Source organism: Photinus pyralis, unplaced genomic scaffold, assembly GCF_008802855.1.
Source record: "Photinus pyralis isolate 1611_PpyrPB1 unplaced genomic scaffold, Ppyr1.3 Ppyr1.4_LG6, whole genome shotgun sequence".
NCBI lineage: Eukaryota > Metazoa > Arthropoda > Insecta > Coleoptera > Lampyridae > Photinus > Photinus pyralis.
In genome coordinates, this window is record NW_022170663.1 from 7,235,949 (window position 1) to 7,241,575 (window position 5,627).

Sequence of the window (5,627 nt, forward strand, 5' to 3'; positions counted from 1 at the left end):
GGGGGCCATATTGAGCACATGTAAATGGTGTATAAAAAAAACTTTATTAGTTATCCTTTAATATAAAATTAACCTCATGTCAATATTATTATTAGTATTGAAATTATAAACCTACAAAATCGGATGATTCTTTTTGAAACGCCCTGTATTTTTTTATTAAAACATTCGTTTTCTTAATTGAATTTTAGCTTGAAACATTTCCACTAGCTAGCGATAGGAACTTAAGGAAAACACGAAGGAAATCTTCAGGGGAGCAACTTGAAAGGAGAATTTGAACAGAATTAGTTCAGGAGCATCTGAGAGATATTGGGAGAGTTCACGCATTAACATAGCCTAGGGCCAAGTGTTTGTTTCTGCACACCGTATTTCATGTTACCAGAAACAAGAAGAGGGATCGAAAACGGTTAGTAGAAAAACATAATTTTTCATTGGTAATACAAAAGGCGACCTGAATTCACAAGCAAACCCAGAGAACAAAGTGTTTTCACCTCCGATTCATTTTTGAGATACAATAAGGACTAAAAGAATGGAATTAACGGTTTTACCTAAGCTTTCGAGCATGCCTTTTCCAGGCTTTTCACAACATTGTAACACCTTAGCTACATTTACAAGGGCCGAAGACCTCACTTGCACAAAATAAAATTAAACCTCTACGGCACTGGCAAAAATTTCCACATGGCAATTAATTTTTAATTTACCCACGGCTAGCTCAGTATCAAACTGGAGATCTTGGTACATTTTTCTTTACACATTCTTGGTTTGGCTCATAAAAAGAAATACAAATCTCTTCATGTAAATAATTCTCACAGACTGATTCCTTTAGGAATATTAAAATTACTTCAATCAAATTTATTAAGCAAATTCCTAATAATCGACCACTACTTTATGCATATCAAAAAATTTAAAATAACTTACAGCAGGTGGATGAGATTCATTTCAAGTTATAAATTTCTGTTATCTCTCCTTGGAAAATGCTGCTCCCTTTAGAAATATAACTTGTGTGTTTGGGGATGGAAAGAATCTATCTACAGACACTGATTTTCACGGATGAAGTTGGATCTAGCGACTGTTAACTTGGGAATTGAGTGATTTACTGACAGATTCGATTTCTATTCTGAATTTAATTTTAGGGTAGAGAATGTAAAGGATATTAAAACTACTAATATTAAAAATTCAAGGTGGTTTTCTTGCATAGAAAGACGAAATAACGTTTAAAGAAATGAAACGGAAGTATATACAAGGTCGCTGATAAGTCTAGAAACTACATTAAAAAAAGTTTTGGGGTTCTTCAGTATCTACTAGGCAATAATAATCTTAATTGTACAGGGTTGGTCAGTAAGGCGTGGCACACCAAAATATCATTTTTTTAAGTTGAACACCCTGTATATTGTTCCATATTGCTTGCTCTACTTAGCGATCATTTTGGATCAAAGAAACCCAAAATTTGATTAAGGAAACGGTTAAATGCATTGATTGCGAAAAATAAAATTGGCTCTGTTGGAAACTACGGTTCACTATTTATCATGTACATTTTTTGAAAAAATAAATTGCGCATGCTCAGACCCAACGCTCTGATTAATGAGCGGTATTTCTGAAGTTATGCTAACACTAAATGTTTTTGGGGAAGAACACAGTGCCGGGGCGGTCTACCCCCCAGCAATACTCCTCAGCATAACCCTCGGCAAAGGAAGACTCAATAATCTTTTCTCTTTTACCCCCAACAACCTTATGTTAGCTTTTAAGAAAAAGTAATCAAATCCTTGTATGAGTATGAAATACCCCCCAGCAATACTCCCCAGTATTAACATCAGCAAAGGAAAACCCGATAAGTTCTTCTCTATTACACCTAACATCTTCACGTTAGCTTTTGAGAAAAGTTTTTGTGTTTGGGGGGGGGGGGTATTGGACCCCCCCGATACTACGTTTTCCCACAAAGCATTCAGACTCTCATAGTTAGTTTTCGTAAAATGACAGACATATCTTTCTTTTCTGTGGCTAATACTAATTGATTTTGGGAAAGAACGTAGTACCGGGGGGTCTGAAATACCCTCAGCAATACTATCCAGCATAGGAAGATTTGATAATGTTGTCTCTATTACCCCTAACAAACTCGTGTTAGCTTTTGAGAAAAGGTAATAAACTATTCATTTAGGTATGGAATACCTCCCAGCAATTAATAATAATAATAATCGTCATTTATGGGGATAACGGAAACAAATACAAAATAAGAAATATGAAATAAAATAACTTAAAAAAAAGACAAAAACACCGTTAAACCAAAAAGGCGAAGTTCAGAATGGCAGTGTAACATTAGACTACCATCTACCACTTAACCCTGCTTCTTTACTTCTTCTTGATTAGTCATAATGGCTAAAAGTTCATAGGATGAATTGGAAATGAGGGAAATGTAGAAGAAGAAAAAAATCACAAAAAAATTCGTCCCAACATTACCTTCAGCAAAGAAAGACTAGATCATTCTTTTTCTTTTACCCCTAATAACCTCGTGTTAGCTTTTGAGAATAGATCTTTGTATTTGAATTATGAAATTTTAAGGGAAAGTGCTTCCTAACAAATAGATTAAACGTACTTAAAAAATAGAATGCGCATAGGCAGACCAAAAAGGAAATTTTAATTTTTCTATCCAGGTTCAGGTAACATAGCTTCCCTGTCTCCCTGTTCTTTTTACAGTTCCGCTATGAAAGCAATGACAGTTTACGAGTTTGTATTTGTTACAATACAAATTTAAACCTATGACGATGGGGGGTAAAAAATACGTTGGTGGTGAAGAAGAAATGATGGTAAAAAAGGATTGGTAAAAATGGGGGCGAATCATTAAATTTTCTTTTGAAAACGTCAAAGTTGCTTGATAATGCTTGTTCAATCAATCTATAACTGGGAAAGCTCTTTATATAAAAACATTTAGATATAACCATATCTTTTCTAATGTTGCAAAGAATATAATTTATAACAATCCATCTGGATCGTTTTGACACAATCCAAACTCAAATCTGTACTTATTTTTTTCTTACCAACAGTAATTATAGACAATTGTTCTGTCGTTTTAATGATGCAAAGCTCTATATAACCATTGAATAAAATTTTATTCAATCATATAACGAATAACTTTACTTCAATCAAATAATAGTCGCCAAGTACCGTTGGGCAATTACAAATCCACCGTTAAAACCATTTACGCGATTTTAAATAATTTTGTATTCATCGCAATGTCATTTGTATACGACTGACTACCTTGAAAAGGGACAGTTACGGGACTCCGGCAATAAGCCTGGATCGTGAAATGGCCTTAATGTATTGAACAAAACACGTTGAGGAATTAGGGTAACCCCCTTAAGGGCGTATCTAGAATTTTAGGGGGTGTAATAGAAAAATACAAATGTGAGATATAAAGACAGGAAGAGGGGAGTTTAAAATATTTCCAAAATATACATTTTTGAAAAGATAAGCAATTGGAATTTTTTTGGTTACGCACAAACACATCTTGACATTTGATACTAAATTATAAGCGAAACGTTTTGTACCCTCCGTTTACTGAGAAATGTTTGTTTCTGGTCCCCTCTACAACTCAATTACTCCAGATAGCTCGGTACTACCCAACATTTTCCAAAGAACTAGTAAAATTTACAAGATAGAAGCACACAACCCTCTCGGTGGTCAAGATTGTCGATAAAATCCACCCTTACCGCACTTAAAGACTTACGATAAAACAGGGACCTTCATTTAGTAACCTACTCAGCAATTATATGCAAATAACGACTTCGCATGCAATTAAATCCAATTCCAGTTATTAAAACCAGCCTTTCATGAAAATATGAATTACTAAATCTATTCGATAGCGTTAGTCGAAGCATGTAAAGGGTTTATCTAGTGGCGATCTGAGACGAAACATGCACGATGTTGTTGGGGGATTAAAAAGAATGTTAAAGGCAGGAAACTGTTGTTTTTCGCTGCAATTAGACACACCATAATGGCGGCTGGACCTCGAGGGCCTTACGCAATTGCAACTATTTCGGTTTGATGATGGATTAACGGTACGAAGAACCGGTTATAGCAACTGGAAGTGGATGTTATACAATTTTGCTCAGCCGATCTCATTTGTAATGCACATCTTTCCTGAAATTCCTGGAACATCACGCTCGGACCGACTAAAGAAAGGATGTGAAGAATGTCCGGATATCGCATTAAGTGCACTAGGATGTTTGTGGACACGTCACATTTACATTAAAATTGTTTTGTTTCAAAGCGCATTTGCACAACCAGTTTTACTCTTCTGAATTAAACAACATTCCGCTTATGGCAAATGACAACAAAAGATTTTGCCATTAACATTCATTATGAAGCTTCTAACAACTGTACGATTAGGTATAAAATCAAAGATTATATTATATCCTTGATCGTTAATCTCGTAACGATTTTTACGTGCACCGTTAATGGACGTTGCGCAACCATTTCCCAAGGCAATCTTTAAAAGAGAATTTTCCATAGGACATCTTTTCTTGGGTAAAAAGTATAACGCTTCGCTTCGGTCATTGTTCGCCATGACGTAACAGTTTAAAACTCTCTCGAATGGCAATGATCTTTATTCCTCGTATCCAAGGATATCTTCCATCCGTTGCAAAGCTGGTGGCGGTTACTTTTTAAATTAGAAGAAATGTATGAGTAACGAAAGAAGTTGTTATTTAGCTGCTGCCTAGGTAATGCGTTAGCTTTTTTCCGAATGTCAGATTATTTCCACTAAACATATCCCATTATGTACCATATTATGAAATCTGGAAATCCCTTATTTGAAGCAAAACCCTTTAAAATTCCTCCTTTATGAAGGAATTTCTTTTGCAATTCCGCTACCAAAGATTTCGAAATTTGGGGGTCAGAACAAATACAAAAAAAATATTTCAAGTCACTATGTCTAACGAAGTTTCAAACGTGCACGCCGTGGTAACAAAATCCTTTAAAGGTCAACTCTGAATCCGCACGAACTCTGTAGAAGAATTAGTTTCAAGCTGAAATATTGAAGAAAAATTTCATAATTTAAAAGACATCAATAGCTTTATAATTAAATTTCTAAGGTATTTTAAGATTTGAAGGCTAAATAGCGCCACCGAACTTTGAGAAGCTTTGGAAGCTTTACATTCAAACCTGATTCTGAAACGTCTAGTGCTAAATTCCGCGCACGAAGCATGTAGAGTAAATTATTTCAAACGGACATTATGAATTAAATGCAGAACCAGCAGAATTCGCTTCTAATCGACAACCGAACATTTGGAAACGCATTAATTTTTCATATAATTAAAGCCGGACTACGATCTACGTCAGCTTCTGAAAATAAAGTTTGTTCAAACGTTTATTTGAAATTCAAATGGTCCATTTTAAGTATGAACTTAAAAAATATGCCAAATTCTTGACAGAACCAAAAAATCGCGATTTTAGAAGGGTTTCTTCAAAGAATAGAATCTTTATTATTTTCCGGTGTATAATAAGAATATTCAATAAAAAGTACAGGTTTCTATTTGAAAAAATTAGTTGCCCTACACTATAGCCATAGACGAGTAATACGTATGCCAAAAATTTAGTCTAATCGATTCAACATTAACAGTGCCCTTTTGGCATCT